Source organism: Pleurodeles waltl, chromosome 4_1, assembly GCF_031143425.1.
Source record: "Pleurodeles waltl isolate 20211129_DDA chromosome 4_1, aPleWal1.hap1.20221129, whole genome shotgun sequence".
NCBI lineage: Eukaryota > Metazoa > Chordata > Amphibia > Caudata > Salamandridae > Pleurodeles > Pleurodeles waltl.
This window is the reverse complement of record NC_090442.1, coordinates 981,438,248-981,456,424: the sequence shown is the minus strand read 5'-3', so window position 1 is coordinate 981,456,424 and position 18,177 is coordinate 981,438,248.

Here is an 18,177-nt window from a genome sequence, read left to right as displayed (position 1 = left end):
TATATAGTGCCTCATTCTAGCCTTCATCTTCACTCGCATACTGATTTGCTATGAAACAATGTCTAAGTGATTCATCTTGTTCTTGGACATAGTTATTGCATCTAAGGTGTCTTATGGATTTTGTTTTACTTTTATACAGCCAGTAGAAGTTCACTTGTTTTTCCTTTGAACATAGATATAGCCCAATGCACCAAAATACATGTCGCAGCCGGATCTACTACAAAGTATGAGATGATCAACTGAGTTTTTTTGCCAGGGGAATCTACTGTCTCTATTCTCCTGTCCACTTGCTGCCACCACCATATACTCGTAACCTCTACTTTTGTTCTCCACTTCTTTTCTCCATGAGCGCCTTAAATGTGTTGTCAACCCTAACATAATTTGTATAGAATACATGTAAATACTTCCCCACTGCCTCTGTTCACGCCTTCAAAATGTGATGCTTTGTTTGGGCCACTGGGCAGATTTAGGCCCTAATTATGAGTCAACCGATATTTCGGGGCATCCATCTCCTCAATGCATTTCACTGACCCTCTTCTGATCCACTTCTAAGAACACAATTTTATTGAAAACTTTATTCAACACCGACAGAGACGTTGACTTAAGGAGGAACAAATTACCTTGGTGCAAAACGACTCATTAATTGAGTGCAGTGCCACGTCTTTTGTTCCTTAAAAATTCCTCGTCCGATGTGTGAGTGGGAAATAAGTGAGTATTGACAAATAAGTCAACCCCTCCTTCCTCTGATTGCTGTTTGTCAGGTAAAATGAATGCTGCGTTGCATATTTACGCCTCTCCATTTCAGCCTCTCCTTTCATTTAGCAAATGTAAATGTAATACACGGCTGTTGACTGTTTTAGAGCACCTTTTGAGAGGCCAGAACAAGCTTGTTCTGGTTTCTGTTTCCCAGCAATGTTTTCATTGTCCAAGCTGGTCCTATGAATATATTAGATGAGTTTGCTGTTTGTCAGGAGATCTAAAGGCAGGCTGTCATCAGCAGTGCCTGGATCTTGTGGAACCCACTGCTTCCGAGCCAATGGCCATTTGCCTTCCTGGGGCCGTGTTATACACAGTGCCCCAGAGGCGCAAGGGTTGTTATCACCTGCTTTTTGTGCCCCCTGGGCGCTCAGCATTACAGAAAGTGCTGCAGAGGCTTGTGTGGTCCCTTCTGTAATACTGATAGCGCTGAGGAAAGCGATTATGCGCTATTGTCAGAGTTTTTTGTCATATATATTGGGACATGGCCCAATGCAAATGTGGAGATCACTTTGCCTTTGCACCATGCCATATTACGGTTGCAAGAACAGAGGAAGCCATGCCCTTAGGAGGCACACCGAATGTCTGCCATGAAAAGGACAGTGCACCCCTGAGCACAGCCCTCTTGAGTGGGGAAAGGGTCAACCATGAATTCCCCCAATACATCCCCCTGCAGGCACGTATAATCACAAGGATTTCCTTCCCCTCTTCAAAGTGCATGCACGTTGCCGCCTGCACAGAGAAACAGGAAGTCGCTTTGAAGCAGCCGCTCTGTATTTGAATGTGCCGCCCCCAGTGAAATGAGTTCACGGCTGCCCTGGGGGCAGTACATTCATTATAATAGGGCACACTTTCCCTGTTTGCACCATGGCACAAACAGGGAAAGTGAATCCTATTTGTAATGTGGCCCCTGGTGAACCCTTTACAAGACAGTCTCCTTCAGAAATTATTATCAGTATGCCATCTTACCATTAATGGAGGAAAATGTCAATTCTCGGATGGTTGGACCATTCTAGTATTCCTGGTCTCAATGGGGAGGCAACGCTGAAATACAGAGGAGGTCCAGAGATTGAGAGACATCTCGCTCTAACTGTCTCTCAGTATTTGAGTTGCCACTTGTATCACAGGCAGCATTCCTAAGGCTAGATGAGCCTTACAGTTCAGAGGGTAATGCCAGAGCACCTTGGCCATTTATACGATCACCTGCAAGACCTGACATACAGTTTCTAAAAGGCATGTTATATTTGTTTACAGCTGAAGTGGTTGACTAGACCTCCTCAATCCTTTGCTGAATTAGGGCCTGATTTAGATGTTGGCAGATGGGTTACTCTGTCACAAATGTGACGGATTCCATCTGCCATATTACCATGTCCATAGGATATAATGGAATTGTATTATGGCAGACAGAATATCCCTCACGTTTGTGAGAGTAACTCTGTCTGCCAAGATCTAAATCAGGCCCTTAGACTTTAAATCCTTGTTGTTATGCAATAACAGGTTAACCAAAGAAGGACTTTATAAAAAAATAAATTTCCAACACTCTTAATAGAATAAGAAAAAGTAGTTTATTTTTACTTACTACTCAGATGGGTATTTGTTACTTTATTGCATGACAATACCTTGTTTCCACACTGATTTGTCTCCACTATATTCTAGGGCATTACATCATTTTAGGGCAAGGCGTTCAATCCTCTTTTTTGCTTGGATCTTAATGGAAATTGGCTCTTTCTGCAGGGTCACCCCAAATTCTTTTGCCTTTTTGTTGAACATTAATTTAGCTGGAAATAGAATTCTATACACTTTCCCTTTGCCAATCGGTGATAAAGTGCTTGTGTCCCTCCTTTTCGCACAGTAAAATTGGTATATCTCCCAATCAGCATATTTAACTTACCTATACCTCTATGTACCTAGTAAATGGTACCAAGATGTACTCAAGGCCTGTAAGTTAAATGTCACAAGTGGACTGCAGCACCCACCGTGCAATCCACTACAGTGACAATGTAAACATGACTGCAGACCTACCACCAGTAGCCTGGCTTTGCAGGTTTTCACTGCAAATTTGACCTGGCAAGTAACCCTATTTGACAGGCCTAAACCCTCCCTTTAAATGTTTATAAATCACCTATAAGTGAGTATTATTGTCCATAAAAGCAGGGTGCTTGGTATTTAAAAGTAGATCATGTAAAATTTGAATATTAAACATGTCCTTGCAATGACTATGACTTCAAAGATATTTTCACTGTAGCAAGGCTAGCTCTTCTATAGGAACACATTGGGATGCAACAATAAACACTAATCCTGGATTTTGGGTACGGGACTGGCTAGAAAAATGATTAAACAACTATTATTAATAGTTGTTAAAAATCCATTTCAATGGTGAAGGCAGATTTGTACTAAATATTACAGAAAAGTAACTTTAAAAAGTTACTTTAACCCTGACTAAAGATTCTGGAAACTAAACCTGCATTTTGCTCTCCCACTTCTGTTAGCTGACACTTGGGCAGGACCCTACTGTTTTCTCCCAGCTAGTCAGACCCCAATCATAGTGGGCCTCTTTTGACATTACAGACTCACAGCCTTTGGCAGTTCTGCTGGGTTCACATATAGCATTTGGTGTACATTTCAAATGAGGGAAACAGAATGGAAAACCAGTTTGTGTGTATCCACTGTCAGGATGCTGAAAGTTTGACTGTATTATACCAGACGTCTGTTACTGAGTTTGTTGGGGGTACAGGGACAGTGAATTTTAGTGTTAGATGTGGAAGGGCACATGAATTAACACAGTACAGTCCCCAAACACATCCCTACCCCTCAAAACCTACATTTATTATGTCCATAGACTTCAGCCATCTTGAAAATGACAAAAGGTTTAGGGTAGCCTCGGGACTGGCCCCAGGGATCATTGCCAAACACTAGCATGTGACAGGAATTAATGTGGAATCTCAGAGCACCCACTTCAGAACACATCCTAGACATGTGCAAGATCAGAAGAGGAATTAACTTGAAAAAGGGCCTAGAAGACAGGACCTGCTCACCCTCTTCTACACAGGACAAAGAAGTGGACTCCAATGGACATAAGGCTAAACTCCTGTTAAAGATACAGGGTCACAATTAGCCACATTAGGCCTTTCCCTGCAACTGCCCAGCTGACCACTGGCAACTCGGCCAGGACAGGACCCTCCTTTTGGCCTCTCCTTCCACACCGTGAGTCTCTACCTTTAGGTCCTAGGGGCATTACAAGTGTACTCCAATGCTGGATTGTGATTTAAAGGACTAAATTCAGAAGGTAAAATCTTTGTCCAGAATGAACCTGTTGCATCACATCCGTTGACTATCATTGGCACTTTGTGCTTATTGGAGCTATTTTTACTTAATACTCTACACATTCATATCTCTGGTACCTCTATTGTATTTTGGTCATTTTGTTTATTAGATTTTACTCTAATTTGTAATTTATTTTGGGATTTTGAGTGTTTTGCATTTCAACCTTATTACTGTTTTAGTACTACATAAATATTTTACACAGGATGGGGCAAGCTCAGGTTGTTTCAGTGACTTGAGTGGTTCACTTTGACAAGGACTGTGATTATTACTTGAGTGGGTATATGGGCTCCCATATATATTTATGTATCTATATGTATATCTAGCTATATATTTATTACCTAGTTGCGGTCACCACTAGGTAGTTATAGTTGGACCAAGTTTCATTAGAAAGAGTGTTTTTTGTTTTGCTAATAACTTTGGCGCCATTTGTTCTTCACAAAATTTTCCAAGAAAATATGACACTCACTCCAGCTGCTGCCTGGAAAGTTTTGGGGTGACCGGTCAAGCGGGGCTCGAAAAAAAAAGGGGGATACCAAACACTTTTCCCCATTCATTTTTCCATAGGGATATTGAACAGAAATAGCACCAAAACCACTTGACTGAATTACACCAAATTTGACAGAAAGGTAGCTCTTGGTCCAGAAAGAGCACTTTTTGTTATTTGGTGTAAATCTGTTCAGTAGTTTAGGCACTCTCACACCCAGACAGCTACTCTCACCCTGAGATACACCCACTCACACATATTCTGACATGCAGAGAGGTCGTGGCCAAATCCAGCCGCGCATGGACTGTTGACATTGTGGGGTTGGTTGGTTAGGGGATTGGCTGCAGGGTTTGGCTGCAGGCCAGGTCTTGCAGGCAACTTCCACAGCGCATGGGCAAAGGCCGTGCATGATGCAAGTTTGGGTGCAATATGGGGGTTGACCTCGGCCAACTGCTGCCGCGCAAGTCCAAAATCTGTGTGTAGTGGTGGTTTGACATAACATATAGTAATGAAAATTAATATACATTAAAAAAAAACATAGAAATTCACTGAAAAAAAACCAAAGGTAACAAGGACATTATAGTTAAGAAATAGAATTGAAAAACATAAATAGAAATTCATTGAAAAAAAACAAAGGTTACAGGGATGTTATAGATAAGCTCACATTTTAAACATACAAAACCATAGAAATTCAACAGTTATAGTTATAGTTACCTCAAGTAAGTAAAACTTGTGCCCTAATGTAACTATAACTTGCGCCCTCGCCATGCAGTCCTAATTACCCCACAATTTACGGCACTCGTGACATCTTTGATAACATCATTGATAATATCACTGTAATATTTGCAGTAATATTTGTGATGAAAAATGTTTGCTTTTTTTCAACCTTTTTCTTCAATAATTTGACTAGTTGAAATAGGTCAGATTAAAACAGCAAGGATATGTTAATTATTACTCCATTCAGATGAACACAAATGTCTGTTTGAGCATGGATCAGAATTTAATCCCAAGGTTGTAATGAAACCCACAGGGTTTTCCTCAAAAATATGATTGTTGTTTCTATTTTGTGAAAGTAATGCTTGTATCTTTCATGTTAAAACAACAAAATTATGCAAATTATTAAACTTTGCTACAGTCAATCAGAGACAAGAACGCACAGGGCTAGTGATTCAACAGTGGGACTCACCATGTTGAAAGGATTTAGGGGGTTATTACAACTTTGGAGGAGGTGTTAATCCATCCCAAAAGTGACGGTAAAGTGACGGATATATCACCAGCCGTATTACGAGTTCCATAGGATATAATGGACTCGTAATACGGCTGGTGGTATAACCGTCACTTTACCGTCACTTTTGGGACGGATTAACACTTCCTCCAAAGTTGTAATAACCCCCTTAGTGTAGAATCATTTAAATTTTAATTAGATGACAAACTCAATGGAGCTCCACAGTCACCTCATTCATCTGGGTGCAAAATTGCTAAACTTAAGTGAGGTATTACAAAAGAACCCTAGTTATGAATATTTCGGTCATCGCAGCACTTGCTGTGAATTAGGAAACAATTCACTAGATCAGTAATTTGGCATGGTATAAGCTGTGTTTCATGAAGGAGGTGGAGGTGAGCTAAGATGCTTTTTAAAATGACATAACAAGCATGTGTGTAGCAATGCATTGACATGGGTGAAACAATGCAGTTACTATAGCTGGGATGCTGCCTTCAGAGCCTCATGAGTAGGCAGGGAACAGATCGCTTTATATAATGTTGGTATATACACTAAGGGCAACATCAATGTATGTATGTCAATGAATCCTGAATTAACTTGCATTAATGGTACCAAGCCTGATTCTTCCATCGTACCCAACTGCTTGTGGAGGGATATTTTTGTCTGCAACTATGAATAGCGCACTGTAGCAGCAAATAGTTGCTGTGGTTTTTCTTCATTCTAAAGAAAATGCAGATGAGGTGGGCTTGGTCTGCTGACAACTGTTGTGGTGTCATGTACACACTTGTACAGGACAAGCTGTCCCTGCATCAGTGTCCTGTTTGCAATTATTCACAAGACATGTGCAGTAGACAGCTTCCTTCGACAACCATGCTTACAGAAGTTTCACAAATGCTTCTGCTTAGAAAATCTTCCATTTCCCACTCATACACTTGTAATTGAAAAGCAGTTCCCATACCGCATGAATAAAAGTCTGCCCTAAACTTCAAAACCTGCCCACTGAAAAGGGTTTCAAGCACAAAGTGAATTGAAAGGTCAATATTGGCAGGGTTATCACTCCATGTACTAACCACACTAACAGCAGTGTTTCAGCCACTGTAAAAGGCAACTTTTTCTAACTGTTATCTGTTAATGTTGCATATTTATTTACCATTATATTTTATTTACATGTTCCATGGCATGCAGTTCGATTTCAGAACCTCTAAAGTCCAACTCAATTGCATAATGGACCTAAGCTGACTCTGACCATGTTGTAAGAATGAAATCTAATTGTGTATGATGTCTATTGCAAATGACACAATATTGTTTAATTTGTAAATGCAAGTGGACAATGTATTCATGCCATTTTCGACAAAGGCTAATGCTTTCTCTAGGTTTGTCTGATCTATTTGCCTTAAACAAGTAGCAGCTTCCATTTGGGAAAATTTCAAAATGTCATTGTATATTACATACAAGAAACTTTTTGAGAGTGTTTTTTTAGGGCCTATCAATAAATATTGCCAATCCATGTCCTCAGAGATTAGAGAGAGGTGTTCTTTCACAGCTGTCAAGGTGAAATGTTGCAACCATTGCTGGCATACCTTGCCTATGCTGGATGTTGTTTATTGACATAACAAAGGTCTCGTCTGCTTGCTTTAAAACCCTGTGTAGACTTTATAGAATTTGCATGCCAACTATTTGTGTCCACCGGCAACAATAACCACCTTTTGGGATTTGAAAGTGTGAAATTAAATGTACCTTTTTTAACCATACCATTGAGCTGATTTTCTGTGTAATTCAGAATACTTTGACAACTGTCACATTTTGCAATTGAGGGAATACTGGGCACATTCATAACCTTAACATTTGCTAAACATAGACAAGTTGTTTGTTCAATAGTGTTGTTCAGAAATATCATGGTAATAGAATAAGACATGCTTTAAATAAGGCATCCATGCCCTGTACCTGCCAATCGTTTGTTCCCCAAACTGACACAAATCAACAGTTTCTTTCCAATAATCATAGCACTTTATAGCTAGTTGGGAAACAAATGAATTTGAATAATTTATTTAGTATTGGCCAGCAAAGTATTTCTTCCTTATGTTGATGTATGAAATAATATTATACAGAATCCGCAGCATCATGCCCATCAAAATATGTGAACTTGTCTATATATGTTTATGAACTCCCCACTGGTGGAGCCAGGCAATGTTTCCATTGTGTGTAATTAAAAACTATATGTGGGGTACTAGCTCTATGCAGGTAATGCTGTCCATTATAATGCTAACAGTACAGCTGGCCATAACTAGTGAAGTTCATGTACATAGCTTCACTTTCAAATACAGTATAATATTCGAACTCAGAGAGCATTGAATCAACCATTTTTACATCCTAGTCATCAGACACAATACCAGGCGTGATGATACCATGCACAGAAAGTTTAGAAACATATGGAATTTGAATAGTTTTAGTAGTGCCTAATATACCATACAGTACTTTATCCCAAACAATCCCATTGGGAATAAGAACAGCAGAAATGTTCTCCAGGGGCAAGTCTCTACGCACCTTATGGGAAGGCAAATGAGGCTTCAATACCCCATCTATCAATTCAAAAGCAGACCGTTCAAGAAGATAATGGCCATTTATAAGCAGAAAGAAAACAATCACAAATCAAATCCATGGGAAGGAAGCAAGAAAAGTCAGTATAATCTACAAGTAGGACCATGGACGGATCAGATAAGTGCATTTAAGCCAGTTGAATAGCTTAGATATTAGTTGAAGCGATAGTGTTGATGAGTTTGTACAGAAGTCGTCAATGTCGACAAAATATCCAGAAGCAGTCTGTATGAAAACAGAATCCACTGCAGGTAAAAGAGAACTGGTAGATACCTTCAATGGCAGTTCATCATAAACAACTCTGCTGCTTTGAGATATAGTAGATGACTGTAAACTTATGTCAGATGCATTTCTGTTGCTTGTAGCGGTAGTTGGAATCAACAAAAGTTCATTCTCTACCCTCTCTTGCCTAGGGGAAACAGTTTCAGCATTATTGAATGCTTGAGGAGGTATCTCCTGTACGGTAGTAAGATGGTATAGGGAACTACCCAGGAATCCTCTAGGTCTACTGTGCAGAATCGGCCATAGGATGCAATTTAACTTGATCAATGGAGGCAAAACGTTTGTCTTTATAGCAAGGGGTGGTAGAATTACAGTTCTGGTATCTTAGATTCAAAGAACTTGCACCGGTGAACAGTATCACAGGCCAAACTTCTTTTTCACAGCAATCTTTTTCAAGAACCAGATCCCCAAGTTTTGAAACCCAACCAGTAGATTTTGGTGAATCCCTCATTCCCAAAGTGGTGGCATGTGTAGTAGAGCATTCATCTCAGAAATGTGGTAATTCCTGCAAGAGTGTGAGACATTCATTTATGTCAAAGGGAGTTTCTGCCACCACTGTACCAGGACTATCAAGATCTGGGCCAAAAATTGGAACGCCAAACAGGACCTCATGTGGAACCCATAAAGGTGATGGATCCAACTACGACTTTAACTTAATACTCTAGCTGTTAAGGATTGCTTTAAGTCAAAATAAATTCTTTCCACTATTAAATTTCCCTTGGGATGATAAGGAGAAGAATAACGCACCACTATACCCAGGGTTCCCAAGGTATCCCTGTAAGCTTTCGAGGCAAAAGCCCTGGTCTGAGTGGAATGCAGCAACTGCAAACGTCTCGAAGACTTGCAAATCTTTAATTAATAACAGTGCGAGCATCAGCCGATCATTGTGGCCACACCCAAAGTAATCTGCAGCAAGAGTCTTCTGCTAGTAGAATGCATTTGTATAAATCATCTGAATTTAAAGGACCACAATGGTCCAGGTACACACACTGCATAGGCTTGTTAGGCACTAAGGGGGTCATTACAACCCTGGCGGTCATGGACCGCCAGGGCTGGGGACCGCGGATGCACCGCCAACAGGCTGGCAGTGCATCCAGGCCAATTCTGACAGCGGCGGTAAAGCCGCGGTCAGAAAAGGGAAACCGGTGGTTTCCTGCCGGTTTTCCCCTGGCCTGAGGAATCCTCCATGGCGGCGCTGCAGGCAGCACCGCCATGGGGATTCCGACCCCCTTACCGCCAGCCTGGTTCTGGCGGCTTTGACCGCCAGAACCTGGTTGGCGGTAACGGGTGCCGTGGGGCCCCTGGGGGCCCCTGCAGTGCCCATGCCAATGGCATGGGCACTGCAGGGGCCCCCTAACAGGGCCCCACCAAGATTTTCAGTGTCTGCATAGCAGACACTGAAAATCGCGACGGGTGCAACTGCACCCGTCGCACCCTTTCCACTCCGCCGGCTCCATTCGGAGCCGGCATCCTCGTGGAAGGGGGTTTCCCGCTGGGCTGGCGGGCGGCCTTCTGGCGGTTGCCCGCCAGCCCAGCGGGAAACTCAGAATTACCGCAGCGGTCTTTTGACCGCGCAGCGTTATTCTGACGGCGGTACTTTGGCGGGCGGCCTCCGCCGCCCGCCAAGGTCAGAATGAGGCCCTAAGAGAGGTATCTTGGGTGGGCGTTAAATGGTGGAATCTTTAATTTGCTGGCATCTGTCACAGCTAAAGACATACTGCTTTGTCTGTACAGATCATGCCACCAGCAGCATCTTTCGTAGTAATGAAATCATAGCCACCACACCAGCATGGGTAGAAGCAACACCTTACTGAGCCGCATAAAGTAGTTCTACCCTACGGTATTGGTTGGGGATAACGTGATCTTCCACCCAGGGAATTGTTCCATAAGCAATATTTTGGGCACTTAAGAGATAGGAATAGTTTGCTGGGTATGATGTATGTAAAGGAATGCCGCCAGCCGAAGCATTCATGGCAGTCAGTATCTCTTCCTTGTATGAGAATGAGTAATTTCAGCTACAGCTGCACTAACAACTGCAGATCTGGCTGCTTCATCAGCCAGTGAATTCCCTACAATGTGTATTCCAAAGCGTTGATGGCCCAATGTATGTAGTACATGAGCCCGTGGCAGTTTGTCTTTGAACTCTGCCACTTTGCCCCATAGCATTTTATGCTTGATGGTGTTTCCTGCCTTTGCTTATGGTACTCTAGCCTTTTTGACTGCCTCTAAGGCAAGTCCTGGGATCACGACAATAATACACTTTCCCTGAACCACTGGCCTCGCCTTAATGCAAAACGCATTTCTGCACTGGAATATAAATGCGATTTATATGCAATCAGCACCATGTCATTTTCATTAAATGTGGCATAGGTAAAGCCAATGGCACCCAGAATGATCCGGATGCCCAGGTTTGTTTTGTTTCCACATGTATGTAAGTGTTTTGCTTCAAGCATGTCAGTCTGTAATGATCTGACTATTTGTATATGTTGTGGTGTCCAATGTTTACTAGACAAATCCAGACAAATTAATCAGGTATGTTCTGACAAAGTTAAGGAATCCTAGAAAGGATTACAGTTTGTTGATGGTATTTGGTAGTTATAGTTGTGTACACTTGTCTAGGAAGTGTGGTGCCAGACTCTTTCCTTAATTGAAAAGCTCGTATCCTTGGAGTAGGACACTGAGGAAAGCAATTTTTGTTTTCCTAAAATTGAATTTGTACCTAGGTTCAGCAAATCCCAATACAATACAATCTACCCTGGCCAGATGTGTGCTTAAGTCATCAACTTCAGATATATGTCATCTACATAGGACAACTACTCTGGCTTTATATCATACAGCATTGTCGTCACCCAGGCAGAGAAAAGCCCTGGACTGTTCTTATACCCTTGTGGAAGTAGGTAAAATCGGCCTGCGAGCCAAGTGTGGAAAAGCGGTTAGATCCCTGCTTTCAGGCACTATGTTTTTGAATAAAAAGCTGTTGCAAACATCCAAGGTTGTTTTGTATTTTTAGTGGATAATGCAGTGCTGTTCTGTGTGAATTTTGTGTACCATATGTATGTGTATGACTATTTAAATGCCTGTAATCTAAGACTATTCTATATGAATGATCCGGCTTAGCTACGGGGAACAAGGAGTTGTTCACAGGAAGTATGCAGGGTTCAATTCTCCCTGGTACTCGAGCTGGGAGAATCACCCTTACATGATCTTTTGCTTCATGTTTTATAGAATACTGTGGTTGTACTTGCGAGGAGGACCTTATGTGTATTATATGATAGGGATAATCCCTAGTGCAGCCCACATGGTTGTGGTACAGCACTGGGGCTTGTGCACTGTGCAGCATAGGCTTGCTATACTTGCACTGGAACTAGGACTGAGAAAGACGGCAGAATCACATCTTCCCCCTGTGGGAGGGTTCTAACAAACTCTGGTGGCCAATATTCTTCTGCCAAGAGACTGTCATAGCAAAGTGTGAATATTTCCCTGAAAATTACTTTAATTGTGCGCATTAGGTATGTTTAGCTTGTATGTTTAGTTTATAAATGTGATCTGAAGTGGTGATGCACCTGGCCGGTGTTTTGACTTCTATCTAGTCATTAGATGCTTTCACATCCAGAAACTCTTGAGATTCTGATGAACTATTGTGACCGCTGCTACGCTCTCTACCAGAGTCACTGCTCATGTTCTGTTCCTCAGTAACATTCTCAATATGTGTGGCATTTTTTGCCAAAATTCCCTCAGCCTTCTTCTTTTTGAATTGGGGTTTTTGATTAGGAAGTTTTTCTTTCTCTTTTATCATTATGTCAGATGAGCGTTCTGAGTCCTACTTTGGTTTCACATACTTTTCTTGTCTGCGCGCTGACCACCCATCTCTCTTGGTACATTTGTCAAATGAGTCATGAAAGGACCGAAAAGGGCATGTATCAGTATGCTGATACCTGTGAGGTTGTTTGAAATGATCACGGTACATAGGTTGTAACATTTTTTCAGAGCTCTCTGAATGTGGAGTTTCTACCCATGAATTGACTTTATCTTTATTTGATTTTTGTTTGTCTCAGCATTTTTTGCTTGGTTGGCTTTTTAACCTTTTTCAGGATTACCTTTAAGCTGTGGATTATTTGGTCAGACCCCTAAATTATTGTGACCTACATATGTATAAGTCTCGCCAATTATTTTTGGTAACTTGCGCTCCTGATCTACTAACGGAAATTGTGAGAGACATTGGCAATCTGCCAATGCTGCTGCTTCCTCTTTAATGTTTCCTAAAATAGTTGAGGGTACTGTGGAAAAACCAGGACAGGGGCAGCCCTATATTAATTTAGAATTTGTTTTAACACTTCAGTAAAACTGTAAATGATGATGTACTGTGTGCTATGGTTTTTTTTGCAGCACAAACTGTGCCCCAGGTAGCAGAGTCACCTATTGAGGGTACCATCTCAAGTGGCAAACACATTGTGAGAATTCTATGTTTATCTTGGGGTCCCACATGGGGAATCATTGCTTCTAGCTAATTTGTTTTTTGAGCACTCCAAAATGGAATCTCTTCCCGTTTGGTGAGTACTTTATCCATATTAGGATTAATAGTCACTGGCGTTAAACCCCGTTCCAGCCAATTGCTCATAGGCAGCTGGAGCAACAGTTGCTGGCTCAGTATTTAATGTTCACGCTCCGAACTGTGTTAAATGTCTATACAGGCTTACTAACTTATTATATGATGGGCACAGATGTGCTGCCTATACATTCTATTAATCGGGATATGGGGTACAGGCAGCTAAAACTGGCCATGAGTCCCCATCATTGCTGAGGGGACCCAATCTGACATGTGCAACTACATGTGGGAGGGTAGCTTGAAGTTATTTTTGATGTTCTTGGTATGATAATGGTATTTCTGAAAAATTGTATACTCTATAGGGTGCTGGTGGATTAGCCACCACGTATGTATGAAATGCATTAGTTGGCATTGACTGCAGGAAAATTGATCCAAGAATAAAATGTTTCAGTTTTGCATGCATTGTGTGCTTCGAACATAAACATAACATCTCCAACCCCATTAGGTAGCCCATTTAAAAGTACATGTGTGACAGCATGTCTACAATATACTGGAATAACTATTGGATTCTCCATTTGTAAAAACAGAATTCAGATACTGAAACACCAAGGGGATTATTTACAAGCCCCTAGAGCCACTTAAGCTTCAATTTTAGAAATACTCTGGTGGTGCTGCGCCATTTTCCATATTTACAAGGCTGAGTTAAGGTACTTTGCGTGTCTTAAGGCCGCCTGGTAAACATGGCCTCTCATGCAGTTTTCTGCAGCAGAGGGGCATGCAATGGGTGTTGCTGTGGGTGTTCCATTGTAACGCCTGTGGCATTTTGACGCTGCCCCAGATTTATGAGGATTTGTAAACCAGAGGCAGCGCCAAAAACTAACGCCACTCCAGGGGTGGCATTAGCATGGCGCTACGAGGAGAAATACTTTTACTTTTCCTAATTTTTGCTTTTCCTATGTGTGCTGCATTCAGGGGCACATATTGGAAGAGCAAATCACCAGTATTGATTGTTTATGTGCAGGCAGAGACACCTTCCTGCACATAAACAATCAGTCCCTGCAAGGTAGGCAACCTTGCGCTATGGTGCAAGGGTGCCTGCATTAGCGCTAGGCAGCTAATTTTAATGTCATCGCTAGGGGAAACACAGGGCTGTGCCGCATTTTCATAAATATCGCACATCCCTGTGTTTCTGAAGTGCTGCAGTGCAGCGCTGCCACTTTTGGTGCAGCGTCATGCTGCACCACTTCCTTGGAAATCAGGCCTCAAGTGGGGTATCCTTTTAAATGTTCAAGCTTGAACAACCTACTGAAAAATAAGGGTGCTACCTATACAGCTGAGAAGGAAGGCCTTCACTGAATGGTCAACAAAGTCTACCCAGTCTTGTGAAGACTCCTTTTTGGTTTCTCTGAACTTCATCCTGTACTGTTCAGTGGTTAAGCCATAACCATCTAGGAGTGCATTCTTAAGGACTGTAAAATTATTGGCATCACTTTCTTTAACAGTAAGGAGCCTATCCCTACCCTTTCCACTGAAAGATAGCCATAGGATAGCAGCCCACTGCCTTTGAGGGACCTCCTGTACAACACAGGCCCTCTCAAGTGCAGCAACCACTTGTTAATGTCATCCCCCTCCTTGTAAGGGGGAACTATCTTGTGCAGATTCCTAGAATCATGCTCTTTTGCAGGATGACTATTTGGAATACTGCTGCTGCCTCCATGGGGTCCTAACCCCAACCTCTGCCTTTCTTTTTCTAAATCAAGGGACTGCCTATCTAAATCCAGCTGTTGATTCTTGAGCTTCAGCCTGGATTGTTCCACTTTCAATCTATTGAGTTCCCTTTCTAACACTCTGTCATCAGGGTGGGTGGGTTGGGCATGCCTTGACACAGAAGAATGGTGTGAATGAACAGAGGGAGACCTTTCCCTAACAGAAGATACTCTAACATTCTGGCCTACAGAAGTCACACTCCTACTGTGATGAGAAGCAACACTATTACTGTGATGTGAATTCCCATTAGTACCAGCTATGCTAGGTGGCCTGCTAAGGGGCAGGTTGGAAATATTCCCTCCCAAATCTTTTGCTAGGGGTGCCCCAGGATCAGATTGGGAACCATCAGCTAATTTCTCAACAGAAGTGCGAACTAAGGTCTTATCTTGTTCAATGAGCATATTAACTAACAGTTGTCTTGAGGGATTCTTCCCTACCCCTAAACCTCTATCTATGCAGAGACTCCTTGCTTCCTTCCAGCTAAGGTTGTCATAAGCTATGCTGGACAGATCAAGAGTTTGGCCTGTACCACACATGATAGACAAGAGTTTAAGGGACAGAATAAGAAAGAAAAAGTTTCAGAACTTTTTAAAGAACAAAAAAAAAACTTTAAAAACTTTTAAAGAACTTTTTGAAAGTTTAGAGGTACTTTTCAGCACTTAGTAAAGAAGTGAGAGAAGAAAAGCAAAACTTTTTGGTTAGGTGTACATACACTGAACTTGTTTTGTATATTTTCTCTTATGAAAAGTACAAAATGACAAAGTGGTAGGTAGTTGCAAAGTACTTATCCCACCGCTGCACAACCAATGTAGGAGGCTGGACTGGCTTGTAGTGAGTACCAAGGGGTACTTACACCTTGCACCAGGCCCAGGTATCCCTTATTAGTGTAGAGGGGTGTCTAGCAGTTTAGGCTGATAGAAAAGGTAGCTTAGCAGAGCAGCTTAGGCTGAACTAGGAGATGAGTGAAGCTCCTACTGTACCACTAGTGTCATATGCACAATATCATAAGAAAACACAATACACAGATATACTAAAAATAAAGATACTTTATTTTTATGACAATATGCCAAAAGTATCTCAGTGAGTACCCTCAGTATGAGGATAGCAAATATACACAAGATATATGTACACAATACCAAAATATGCAGTAATAGCAATAGAAAACAGTGGAAACAATGTATAGTCACAATAGAATGCAATGGGGGCACATAGGGATAGGGGCAACACAAACCATATACTCTAGAAGTGGAATGCGAACCACGAATGGACCCCAAACCTCTATGACCTTGTAGAGGGTCGCTGAGACTGTAAGGAAACAGTGAGGGTTAGAAAAATAACCCACCCCAAGACCCTGAAAAGTGGTTGCAAAGTGCACCTAAGTTCCCCAAAGAGCACAGAAGTCGTGATAGGGGAATTCTGCAGGAAAGACCAACACCAGCAATGCAACAATGATGGATTTCCAGACGAGAGTACCTGTGAAACAAGGGGACCAAGTCCAAAAGTCACGATCAAGTCGGGAGTGGGCAGATGCCCAGGAAATGCCAGCTGTGGGTGCAAAGAAGCTGCCACCGGATGGTAGAAGCTGAGGATTCTGCAAGAACGACAAGGGTTAGAAACTTCCCCTTTGGAGGATGGATGTCCCACGTCGTGAAGAGACGTGCAGAAGTGTTTTCCCCACAGAAAGACCGCAAACAAGCCTTTGCTAGCTGCAAGGGTCGCGGTTAGGGTTTTTGGATGCTGCCGTGGCCCAGGAGGGACCAGGATATCACCAATTGCGTGAGGAAACAGAGGGGGTGTCCAGCAAGACAAAGAGCCCACTCAGAAGCAAGCAGCACCCGGAGAAATGCCGGAACAGGCACTACGAAGTGGAGTGAACTGGAGCTCACCCGAAGTTGCACAAGAGGGTCCCACGAAGCCGGAGGACAACTCAGGAGGTCGTGCAATGCAGGTTAGAGTGCCGGGGACCCAGGCTTGGCTGTGCACAAAGGAAATCCTGGAAGAGTGCACAGGAGCCGGAGTAGCTGCAAAACACGCGGTTCCCAGCAATGCAGTCTAGCGTGGGGAGGCAAGGACTTACCTCCACCAAACTTGGACTGAAGAGTCACTGGACTGTGGGAGTCACTTGGACAGAGTTGCTGAGTTCAAGGAACCTCGCTCGTTGTGCTGAGAGGAGACCCAGAGGAACAGTGATGCAGTTCTTTGGTGCCTGCGGTTGCAGGGGGAAGATTCCGTCGACCCACGGGAGATTTCTTCGGAGCTTCTAGTGCAGAGAGGAGGCAGACTACCCCCACAGCATGCACCACCAGGAAAACAGTCTAGAAGGCGGCAGGATCAGCGTTACAAGGTCGCAGTAGTCGTCTTTGCTACTTTGTTGCAGTTTTGCAGGCTTCCAGCGCGGTCAGCAGTCGATTCCTTGGCAAAAGGTGAAGAGAGAGATGCAGAGGAACTCTGATGAGCTCTTGCACTCGTTATCTAAGGAATTCCCCAAAGCAGAGACCCTAAATAGCCAGAAAAGGAGGTTTGGCTACTTAGGAGAGAGGATAGGCTAGCAACACCTGAAGGAGCCTATCAGAAGGAGTCTCTGACATCACCTGCTGGCACTGGCCAGAATGGCATTGGGGTGACAATTCCATGATCCTAGACATGTTACATGGCCATGTTCGGAGTTACCATTGTGACGCTACACATATGTCGTGACATATGTATAGTGCACGCGTGTAATGGTGTCCCCGCACTCACAAAGTCCGGGAAATTTGCCCTGAACAATGTGGGAGCACCTTGGCTAGTGCCAGGGTGCCCACACACTAAGTAACTTAGCACCCAACCTTTACCAGGTAAAGGTTAGACATATAGGTGACTTATAAGTTACTTAAGTGCAGTGGTAAACGGCTGTGAAATAACGTGGACGTTATTTCACTCAGGCTGCACTGGCATGCCTGTGTAAGAATTGCCAGATCTCCCTATGGGTGGCACAAGAAATGCTGCAGCCCATAGGGGTCTCCTGGAACCCCAATACCCTGGGTACCTCAGTACCATATACTAGGGAATTATAAGGGTGTTCCAGTATGCCAATGTAAATTGGTGAAATTGGTCACTAGCCTGTTAGTGACAATTTGGAAAGAAATGAGAGAGCATAACCACTGAGGTTCTGAATAGCAGAGCCTCAGTGAGACAGTTAGTCATAACACAGGTAACACATAC